Source organism: Salarias fasciatus (genome assembly GCF_902148845.1).
Source record: "Salarias fasciatus chromosome 23 unlocalized genomic scaffold, fSalaFa1.1 super_scaffold_20, whole genome shotgun sequence".
Classification (NCBI taxonomy): domain Eukaryota; kingdom Metazoa; phylum Chordata; class Actinopteri; order Blenniiformes; family Blenniidae; genus Salarias; species Salarias fasciatus.
Genome location: NW_021941230.1, coordinates 17,429,299 through 17,441,192, shown reverse-complemented (window position 1 = coordinate 17,441,192; position 11,894 = coordinate 17,429,299). Strand labels below are relative to the sequence as shown.

At 54.2% G+C, this 11,894-nt stretch overlaps 1 long non-coding RNA gene across 1 annotated transcript; it reads left to right on the top strand.

Moving 5' to 3' along the window:
- The first annotated feature begins 10,820 nt into the window (after positions 1-10,820).
- On the top strand, positions 10,821-11,158 carry LOC115383747 (uncharacterized). Its single transcript, XR_003930740.1, has 3 exons — positions 10,821-10,934; positions 11,003-11,035; positions 11,070-11,158. It is a non-coding gene; the product is annotated as an uncharacterized LOC115383747 (long non-coding RNA).
- Positions 11,159-11,894: the final 736 nt, after the last annotated feature.

Genomic DNA, 11,894 nt, shown 5'->3' with positions numbered 1-11,894 from the left:
TCTGTCCTGTGACCTGAAGCCGCCTGAAGCAGAACTGAAGCTGCCGTTAGCTCCCCCTAGCGGTCGTTAGCTGCCATTTGCTCCTGGTAGTGGTTGTTAGCTGCCATTAGCTGCAGGTAGTGGCTGTTAGCTGCCATTAGCTGCAGGTAGCGGCTGTTAGCTGCCATTAGCTGCAGGTAGCGGCTGTTAGCTGCCATTAGCTGCAGGTAGCGGCTGTTAGCTGCCATTAGCTGCAGGTAGCGGCTGTTAGCTGCCATTAGCTCCTAGTAGTGGCTGTTAGCTGCCATTAGCTGCAGGTAGCGGCTGTTAGCTGCCATTAGCTGCAGGTAGCGGCTGTTAGCTGCCATTAGCTGCAGGTAGCGGCCGTTAGCTGCCATTAGCTCCCGGTAGTGGGGGTTGGCTGCCATTAATTCCTGGTAGCAGCTCCTCGCTCCCATTAGCTGTCATTAGCTGCTGCTAGCAGCCGTTAGATTGCAGTAGCAGCTTAGCTCCCGTTAGCTGTCATTAGCTGCTGCTAGCCACTGGTATCGCCTGGCAGCAGCCATTAGCGGCCGTTAGCTGCTGGTTGCAGCCGTTACCAGCTGTTACCTGCTGATAGATGGAAGTAGCAGCTCTTTGCTGCTGTTAGCTCCTGATAGCGGCGGTTAGCAACCAATAGCTCCCGGCAGCAGCCATTAGCTGCCATTAGCTGCTGCTCGCCACAGTAAGCTCACAGCAGCAGTTCTTAGTAGCTGCTAGCGGACACTAGCTGCCGGTAGATCGCAGAAGTAGCTCTTAGCTGCTATTAGCCACCATTAGATCCCGGTAGCAGCTCGTATCTGCTGTTAGCCGTCATTAGCTCCGGGTAGTGGCTGTTAGCTGTCATTAGCTGCTGCTAGCAGCCGTTAGCAGCCGCTAGCCGTGTCGGGGTGACTGTCTGGCTCACATAAAACTCTTTAAAGGCCCGTTTTGTTGCGTTCATGTTGGTTTAACGGCCAGTTTTCCGGCAGCAGATTGTTTTCCCGCCACACATTCCTCGCCGCCTGCCTTCATTCATTTGTTTGTCTGTTTACGTTGTATGTTTGCTTATTTATCCCGCTCTTTACTTTTTAATGAGCCGAGGAGCCACCAGAGAGCGGCGCCGATGAAACTTTAAAACGTGTACAGTAACGGCGAGGGGAAAATATTTACATTGAAGCCGGCCACAATCTCCAAAGATCCTCAAATGTAGGTTAGAGCTGCAAAGTTAATATGCAAATGTCCTTATCTGCCGGGATTCACAAACAACCGTCATCCTGATTGATTTAATAAACCGCTTTTATCTTTCAAAGTGTTAATTAGGAGGGACGCTCCGGCTTTGAGTCGCAGCTCTCTCAGCTTTCTGACAAAGAGAAACTTTCTGTCCCCCAACGTCTCTGACACACACACACACACACACACACACACACACACACACACACACACACACACACACACACACACACACACACACACACACACACACACACACACACACACAAAGAAAGCTTCTTTTTTTTCCCCCACACACTGAGTTTCACATTAAAGGTTTCCAGGTTAAAGTTCAGGTATTTTCCAGAAAAATCAAGGGAACATCACACATCCTGAGGACGCCGACTTTCAAAAACTATCGTTCAAAACGGCAGACAAGAACAGAAAAGTTTTCCAAAAAAACTAAATATCAGTGGTCATCAGTGTATTTCCACCTCTGTTAGCGTTCGCTTTAATCTTTATCCGCTCGCGAAGATTTCAAAAGAGAAGCAAAAACTTTCCTTGTGTTTTCTGTCTCTGTTTAAATGAGTCCGTCTCCATGGAAACGGGGGAAACAAACACGAAAACTGCAGTGTTTCTGCTTGTTTCCATGGTAACAGGCATCGTGTCAGAATGTTGTCATGTAAATGAAATGAAAACTAAAAAAATGAAGATTTTCCCATTAAACGCGCTCTGAACGGCGTCTCAGTCAGCCATCTTCTTCAGCATTAGCATTAGCATTAGCATCCTTTGTCTCCGTCGCCACTGAAACAGGCCTGTCAGCCTCCTGAGCTGATACGGCGCCGGCGCCGGCGATGGCGACGGGGATAGCCTGGAAGCTAGCCTGGAAGCTCGTTGCTCTCAATGGAATCCAGGCGGCGGATGGATCCCGGTACCGGCCCGACCGGCTCCCTGTGTTTGAGCGGCCCGGCGCCGACGCCGGCGCTGTGATTACGGCGCCGAGGGGAGGCGACGCGCGGCGCTGCAGGAGGAGGGAAAGCGAAGAAGTGGCGGCGGTTTGAAGGAGAGTGCAGTCTTTAATTGCAGACGCTCTCACTTCATGCTTGGGAACACAGTGCCACGGCGCCGGCGCCCTCTTCCCCAACACTTGTTTTATCTGCTTGCAGATTGAACTCACTTCACAGTAAAGAGAGGCCAATTAGGGTGCAAAGGGATTAAAAACACAGGAGGAGAGCAAAAAAAAAAAAGGCTTTTTCCATTTGTGCCGGTGGTGGCGGCGGCGGCGGCGGCGGCCGAGGAGGAAAGCTCAGCACTTTGTGAAATGAAAGGTGTGAGGTTATTTCCTCAGACGCTTCCATTACTTTTTGGGTATCATTAATCTGATGTTCACGCCTCTCAGACTCAGACGCTCTGCACTTTAAATTGTCTTTAACTTCGGCTGCTAATCTCTTATTATTCTGCTTTTCGCACCGGCAGCGCCGAGCCCTGCCGACCTGAAAGAACCGCGGCGGCCGCACGGCCTCTCCACTGCGCCACCGGACCGGGAGAACCCGACGACCGGGTTTGATTGACAGGCGAGAGCGGGAGGCGGGACGCAGGAGGAGGAGACGAGGAAGAGGAAGAGAGGAAGACCTTCTGTTCACCTCTGTAAACCAGCCGAGGAGGAAACTTCCAAGCGGGGAAAAGGTCACCCGGATCGTCCCGCTCTTAGTGATGCTAATAGGCCCTAATTTGAAATGGAATTTTATTCACATCTTGAAATCCAACAATGAGATTTCATTGAGATGTAGCGCTCAGTCCTCACCGGCTTTAATGATAAGTGGGTCCGAGCGCGGGGCGGCGGAGGAAGATCCCCAAGGTGCCTCCACTCTGTTCTTTTATTAATGACTGGAGCCCTTTTGTGACCGTTTGATGAATCATTATCGAGGAGAGAATCATCCCCACTGATCATATTAACCGGGAACACTGTTGTTTTTGCAGGGCCTCCTTCTCCCGTCCACAGTGGATTATTGTCATTATCATTAGCATGAAATGAATTCTGGGAGGGGAGGGGGTGGGGGGGGGGGGGGGGGGGGGGGGGGGGGGGGGGGGGCTGCCGAGCTGGATCTATGTTCATCTGTCGGCTGGTTTCGCCTGTTCGTGACCTGAACCCACCTTCAGATCAGGGTCTGATCCTCCTCAAGCTTCTTCACCACATCAAGTCCTTTTAAATCAAACCAGCCCCAGGGGATCGAACCAGGGACCCCAGACCGGAGCTGCATCTGGATCCCACACACACAGCGGCCACGTTTTTTATTCTTAACTAAATCATTTTTTTCTTGGTGTTTTCATGGGAATAGTAACTCTGGTCAAGGTTGATTGGCTTTCATCCACTTCCTGTTCAGACCTGAGGGCTGTGAAGAGTTCTGATTGGTCAGCAGGCGGACGTCAACAGGAAGTAAACACACTCCACTTCCAGCTTCTTTCTTTCTGGATTAACTTCAACTCTTCGGCTTTGAGAAGGTTCTATTCTCCCGTTAAGTAAACCGTCTCGCTTTGAGTTAAACTCTGAGCGTCTTCATGAACGAGCAGAACGGCGGGAATCAGCGTTTACACGACGGAGGACTATTTGACTGAGAGACGTCATTTCATTCGAAACTGAGATTTCAGGTCATTTTAAAGCAGAATTGAGTTTAACTTAATGTGAAAAAGCACGTGTCTCCATGGCAACCGAAGCGTCAACAGAGCGCTAGCAAAACATGAACCGAGCGTCAGTTGACTCCCGCTGGGATGAAGCCCGATAAAACGAGCCGCTAGTACCTTTAGCATGCTATCAGCTGGACAGTGGAGCGCTCACCCTTAGCACATCTGTGTTCGGAGCAAAAGCCCCAAAAGAAAGAGAATAAAATGGACGCGGTCGAGGCTCAGATGCTGAGACTTTGCAAATGAAGTGAAGTAAGTCGTGTTAGCATCTACTAGCCTTTTACATTAGCATTGCCGGTTATTAGCCTTCACCGACGGTCAATTTCCAATAAAACGCTGCATGTAAACATAAAACATCACCATGGATCTCAGCAGCAGCAGCAGCAGCAGCAGCAGCAGTCCCTCCGCCGCCCCAAACCCCCCGACACCGTCAGAACTTCACGGCAGCCGATCTTCGGTCCCGGACGAGGACGCTGGTCGTCCTTGACCCGGTTTCACAGAGCGACGTATGACCACGACTCAGAGCCAAGACCGCCATCTCACCATCACCGCCGTGAGCTTCCGTGTCCCGTAGAGGACTGGACAGGACTGGACAGGACAGGCTGGAGTCTGAAGTCTGGCAGTGTGAGAGGTTCAGGGACTGTTTCAGTCTTCAATGGAGGACGTCACACCACCGTCAGCAGCTTCACCGCCAACAACTTCAGGAACATTCCCGCTGAACCAGAGCTGCATGTTTATTTCCGGTTCGTGCACGTGAGCGGCTCCGCTCCGGTTCGTGCACGTGCCGTCCGTCCTCCGGCGGCAACGGGGACATTTGGGGGACACAGATCGGGCTCCAGGCGGAGCGGGGCCCCCCCCAGCACTACCTGAGCCGGGGCTCCAACCCGGGGAGGGTGGAGGAAGGAGGGGGGAGGATGGGGGGGGGGGGGGGGGGGGGGGGGGGAGCGCACGCCATCACCGTGATCTGATTTACCCTCAGGCTGGGGACTACAAATGAGTACAGACAGCTTTTTCATAGCCAAAAGACACATTTCCAGGCGTGTGTGTGTGTGTGTGTGTGTGTGTGTGTGTGTGTGTGTGTGTGCGCTCCGCTGCACGCAGCATCCGCTCCTCACTTCCTCGCGCTGTAATTCGGAGTGCGAGCGGCGGCGCAGCAACAGGATCCTGCAGTAATTGAGATTCTCATAAGGCCTTGGAGGACGGACTTTATGGTGATTGCGGCTTTTATTTTACAGATTTAATGTACACCTCATAACCGAGCACCTCCGCAGTGAGCGGCACATTACGGCTCCGCCTTCATAAGTGCAGCTCTGCTTCCTGTCTATCAAGCTTTTTTTATTAAAGTGAGTAAAAACAATAAAAATCTACTTTTTGCTCCCTGAGCGCCGGATCTCTTCCTCCCAAAGCGCCACATATAAAAACTGCACTTATAGAAGCTTGTATGCACAGAAATCATCTGCTATAATTTTGTATTATTGCGTGTTCTTAATGACCACGTTCAGATTTCCGCTGCTCTTTTTACCACGTCTTGACATTTGTCCTGCAGCTTTTCTCCACTTATTGTCAATTTGGGGGAAACATATTTGCATTTTTAGAACTAACTTTTTCTCTCGTGTTTTTTTTTTATTTGAGAAATGAAGAACAAAAAGTTATTTGTTCAGCTATTGATAACTCACAGCCTGACCAGCGCTGGAGTGTGTGTGTGTGTGTGTGTGTGTGTGTGTGTGTGTGTGTGTGAGAGAGTAATTTCAAGTCAAACTATTTCCCCAAAACGTGCATAATTACGAACGGCGGCGATAAGGAGAGCCGCTGGTTTTCCGGTTTTTCGCTCAGCAGCATGAAATTAGCAGGAAGCACAAGAGCGCTGGAAACCGGCAGGTTGGGTTCATGATGGGCAGATCGGGGGGGCAGGTGGGGGGGTGGGGGGGGGCAGGCGGTGAGGGGGGGGGGGGCGACTCGGAGGTGAAGCCAGGCTGCAGACCTGAGACCGCTGAACTTTCCACTAATTATTCTGCGCTCGGGTCGACTCTGGACAATATGTTAGCCATCTGCCGGCATCTGTGCTTTCTCCCACTAATAGACCCCCACCTTCCCCACACACACACACACACACACACACACACACGCACACACACACGCCGGACCACCGCCACCACCACAGCCTGGAGTGCAGAGCTAAACAGGTCACATGTTGTCTTTCAGCCATATTTGGGTCAGGCCTTTGGCAGTGGATGAGGGGAGGCTTAATGCACGGAGGCAATGGGTAATAATCCCCCTCCCAACACACACACACAAACACACACACACACACAGGCCTGCAGAAGGAGACACGCAGCGCCGTCACAGGACGCCCCTGGATGGGATTTTTCCCTCCACGGTGTGAAATTCCTGGTTTCTTGAGTGAATCTGGGAGCAAGGTGGAGACTACTTCCTGGATTCAGACCTCGCCGTGGACCGGCAGGAGGCGGGGCTGACGGCAGCTTTGGAGGAGCATATGCTGCACGGAGCATATGCTCGGAGCATATGTTTAGCGCCAGAGGAAAGAGGGCCTGGCGCATGCCGGGGATCACAGGTAGGCGAGATCGGAAAGTGAAATCCGGCCTCGACTTTTCCCCGAGCCGAAGGAACGACCGTCTGGAGAAATGTATGCAAACCCGGACCCCCGGACCGGCGCCCTCCATTTAGATTAGGAGCCGACATGCAGCCCCGAGTGGCTGGAGATGTGTCAAACTAATGGGAAAAGTCAGAAAATATGGAGGAATAAACTTCTTTCATCAGCAGTTCATTAGAGGGACTCGGGGCGCCGGGTGTTTGTGGCGCCGTGGCTCCGAGCGCCGAGGCTCCGCTATGAAATGTGATCAAATTTCAAATACATTCACAGTCGTGGCAATTTGTACATTTGCATCAAACGTCTGGCAGTAAATGGGATGAGGTTCAGCGCGTCGGCCGCGGCGTTTTGGCCTCGTCAGCCGCCGCCGCCGCCGGGCGCCGGCCCTCCGAGGACGCCACCTAATGAGCAAAACACTCAAACTTTGAAGAAGGATGCCACAAACGGCGGCACCTCGGGAAGAGTCCCGGTTCAATCGCCTGCGCGGCGATAAAACGCCCGGCGTCCAGGAGAAGCGAGAGCGGCTTCTGCCCTTCCTCTCTGCAATCAGGCTAATTGCTTCCACAGACGACGCCTGGCGTCGTGCTGCGGGTCCGATCCTTATCTGACGGCGAGAAAACAGCAAGGTGGAGCTGCTCATCCGCCCAGAGCAAGGCAGCATGTGGACGGCATTAAAACATCTGGATCTGGACTCGCTGGAAGAATAATATTTACTCAACGCGCTGCAACCGATACGTGTAAAACAAACTGAGGGCTTCAGAGGGGGGCGGAGCCAGGGGGGGGGGGGGCTGGACGAGGCCCGGCGAGCGGGCGGAGGTGTCGGGACCGGGCGTTGAACCAGCAGTCCCTCGCATGCAGATGAAGCAGGGAAAAAGGAAGAGCTCCTCCTCCTGAGCAGGTTTGTTTTGGGGATCAAGTCTGCGGCTTTGATCAGCTCTAATTAGACAGCTCCTCCACCTATCGGGCCCCGCGGAGGTTATCTCCGCCCTAATCTCCGGCCGGCAGCCGGGCCGTCCTGCCGGAGCCCTCAAAGCCGTCTAAGGTGAGAGGAAGGCTGATGAAAGGCCCGGATCAATACGCCGCCGCGCTGCGCCCGCGGGGATCAAGAGTCTGAAGCACAAAGGAGCTTTTTGCATAAAGATCCAAACAACGCTTCGCTGGACGCTTTCTTCCCTCGCCTCAACTCCGCTTTGCTCTGCCTCGCCTTCAACTTTCCTCCTGGAGGAGGCAGCGCGGCGTCCTAATGAAGCCCGGTCCGTGGCGCCGGAGGAGCCGGAGGAGCCGGCTCCACCCGTTCAGATCACTTCCAGGAAGGAAGGATTCGCCCAACGAAAGCTGAAAGCGGCCGGCTTGTTCTGGAAACGCTGAAGAGACGACGGACTCAGAGTCGCGCCGCCCCCTGCTGGAGGAGCGTCTCCGTTAAAGCACGACCGGCGGTTTAAAGGTGGCCTGCCTGACCCGGCGTGGCGGCTCCACCAGCCGGTTCCGACCGGTTTTCCTCCGATCGGCCCGGCCCGGCGGAGGACGACGAGCCGGATCCACCTCCGCTCACTTCCTCCATCCTGCCGCCGCCGTGTGACCCCGTTCTGCAGAGTAATTTTCCCTGGATTAGAAAAACAATCAATCCAATCAAGACGTGCGGCGAGGAGGAGGAGGAGGAGGAGGAGGAAAAGCGGAGATTTGAGAGGAAATCTCTCCTCGAGTTGTCGGCCGACGCAGGAGAAAAGAAGAAGGAGCGATCTGGAGGGCCGGCGTATATTTCCCTCTCAAGTAATTCATTTATGTCTTCAAAACTGTGTGAGAGCAGAGTTACTGTGCCTTTGTTGTGCTTTAGAAAGCTTAGCTGGTCTCTGTGAAGAGAAGCAATGAGACGACTTTAGAAAAGCTACAAAGGCAGCAGGCGGGCGGAGGAAGAAAGAGGAAGTGAATGGCGCCACTGATAAAGTTGAGCAAATTAAGTCATTGACCTGCGGTGGAGATTAATAGCAAACAAGGTGCCCCAGCTTCACAAGTAATGAATATTCTTCAAACGGGCGCAGGGGGGGGGGGGGGGGGCGGGCGGAGGGGGGGGCAGATAGAGCCGGCTTGATGCGGATGACATTGAAAGTTGTGGAGAACAGAAAAATTCTGTCATTTTTCATTTGTATGCAAATTCGCCCGTTACACAAATTAACCCCTGAACCCGGTGTCAGTCCTCATCTCGGGCGGAGGCCGGCCCCCCGCCGGGGCCGCGGCGGCCGCTGGCCCCGCCCACGCCGCCGCCACGACCCCCCGCCGGGGCTCCGCGGCCGCTGGCCCCGCCCACGCCGCCCGGGGGTCGGCGGCGGCGGCGGCGGCGGCGGCTTCGCACCAGATTCCACTGGAGAAGTTAAGAGTCACACTCCAACCTCTGTTTAGACGCTGACACACACACACACACACACACACACACAGTTACACCACACAACGCCGCTGCTCTCACCTCGGCGTGTCCAGAGCGGCGGAGGAGCTGCTGGACTTTAAACACACTGAGATTAATATTCTCTCAAATGGAAACAGTCTGGAGGTTAATTTCCGACGTTTTCTTGGCAGAGTTTGCATGATCTACCTGTTCATGTGAGCTCAGTGTCCTCAGAGTGTGTGTGTGTGTGTGTGTGTGTGTGTGTGTGTGTGTGTGTGTGTGTGTGTGTGTGTGTCAGCACTCAGGCAGCAGGGCTGTGCTCTCACGTGTGTGTGTGTGTGTGTGTGTCTCTCAGAACAAACCACCATCTGTGGAAGAAGCAGCCGCTCTGATTGACCCCTTTAATGGATGCGGCTTTAATTATGATAATGGCCAGCAGGAGCTGCTGCTGCCGCTGTTGTTGTTGCTGTGGTTGTTGTTGTTGTTGTTATTGTTGTTGCTGCCCGGCTCGCCCCGGTCGGTGGTGCAGGTGTGCTACAGATGTGCGCAATTTGTCGGCCGCTGAAGCACCGGACTCAGAGGAGTCCTGGACAGAGGACAGCCTGAGACACGGAGACGTCTCAGTCCAGGATGGTTCACATGTTGTGTTGCTGTGTGTTTCTCGGTTGTGCGTTGTGTTGTTGTGTTTCTCTTCATATTAATAAATCTCCCTGTTCTCAGTAAATCCCCTGTTTGAGAGGAGAACATGCAAACTCCCAGCAGCCACCGTGCTAATCTGATCCCAATCAGATTACATAATCTGTTTACGTTCTGCGACATACTGCGACACATGTAAACACGGCGGCCATGACAGTTTGCGCTCCTGCGGCTGAGCGGAGCTCCGCCTCCTCCAGATGGAGGCTCTTCCTCCACCTTCCAGAAGCTTCGGCTCCCGGAGAGAATTCAGCAGCTCTGGAGTCGAACTCCTCAGATTCTGTTTACAGTCAGGGAGGAGGAGGAGGAGGAGGAGGAAGAGGAGGAGGAGGAGGAGGAGGAGGAGGAGGAGGAGGAGGAGGAGGAGGAGGAGGAAGAGGAGGAGGAGGAGGAGGAGGAGGAGGAGGAGGAGGAGGAGAGGAGGAGGAGGAGGAAGAGGAGGAGGAGGAGGCCTCTCCCAGCGCCGCAGCTCGGTGGCAGCAGCAGTGAGCAAAATGGGTTTAGACAAACAAACAAAAACACACACACACACACACACACACACACACACACACAGGCAGTGAGAGTGAGCGAGCGGCCACCGGTGGCAGAGCTCTAAGTTTCCTTCAAAGGATCCCCTCAGGACACTCTGCTGAACATAATCCCGCCTCTTTGAAGTGCTCACTTGAAATGTCTTTTGGCTCGGCTGCAGCGAGCGGCATCTCAGCCCCGTGGGGGACCGGAGGGGAGGGGAGCGCCGCCGCCGCCGCCGCCGCCGCCACCGCTCGCTCGCTAGGCCGGCCGGAGGTGGAGAGGCAGCACCTGGTGGTCCTCGCCGCTTTTCACCTCCGCCCCCGCAGCTTTGTCGCTGCGCCCAGATTCACTTGTTCACAAGCTCCTGAGGCCACGGCGGCTAATCTCATTGGCCGGGTTAGAGCCGCGGGGGCGGGGCCTCACACAGGCAGAGCGGCCTTGAACCTGAACGGCCTTCGGCTTTTTCAGGAAACTTTCACACGAACGCAGGAAGTCAAATCAGAATTCCAAAATAAATATCAAATAAATCCCAGAAGAATTCAGGATGGCTTCAAACGGGAAGAAAAACATCGAGTGAACTGAAAACTGAAAACTGCTGCTGGATTCAACTGGACTCAAAAACTACAACACCCAACAGCTGGTTGACACTGATCACTGACCCCTCATCAGGATGTTCTCCCCCTGGTTCCCCCACCCTTCCTCCACCACAGAGACCCACTGACTGCTGGCTCTGATGGAGGCCTGATGGAGGTCTGATGGAGGCCTGATGGAGGTCTGATGGAGGCCTGATGGAGGTCTGATGGAGGCCTGATGAAGGCCTGATGGAGGTCTGATGGAGGCCTGATGGAGGTCTGATGGAGGCTATAATGGAGGCCTGATGGAGGTCTGATGGAGGCTATAATGGAGGCCTTATGGAGGCCTGATGGAGGCCTGATGGAGGTCTGATGGAGGTCTGATGGAGGCCTGATGGAGGCTATAATGGAGGCCTGATGGAGGCCTGATGGAGGCCTGATGGAGGTCTGATGGAGGCCTGATGGAGGTCTGATGGAGGTCTGATGAAGGCCTGATGGAGGCCTGATGGAGGCCTGATGGAGGTCTGATGGAGGCTATAATGGAGGCCTGATGGAGGTCTGATGGAGGCCTGATGGAGGTCTGATGGAGGCCTGATGAAGGCCTGATGGAGGTCTGATGGAGGCCTGATGGAGGTCTGATGGAGGCTATAATGGAGGCCTGATGGAGGTCTGATGGAGGCTATAATGGAGGCCTTATGGAGGCCTGATGGAGGCCTGATGGAGGTCTGATGGAGGTCTGATGGAGGCCTGATGGAGGCTATAATGGAGGCCTGATGGAGGCCTGATGGAGGCCTGATGGAGGTCTGATGGAGGCCTGATGAAGGCCTGATGGAGGCCTGATGGAGGTCTGATGGAGGCCTGATGGAGATCTGATGGAGGCTATAATGGAGGCCTGATGGAGGCCTGATGGAGGCCTGATGGAGGTCTGATGGAGGCCTGATGGAGATCTGATGGAGGCTATAATGGAGGCCTGATGGAGGTCTGATGGAGGCTATAATGGAGGCCTGATGGAGGCTATAATGGAGGCCTGATGGAGGTCTGATGGAGGCTATAATGGAGGCCTGATGGAGGTCTGATGGAGGCTATAATGGAGGCCTGATGGAGGCCTGATGGAGGCCTGATGGAGGCTATAATGGAGGCCTGATGGAGGTCTGATGGAGGCTATAATGGAGGCCTGATGGAGGCCTGATGGAGGCCTGATGGAGGCCTGATGGAGGCCCAGTTTAAACCCCTCATC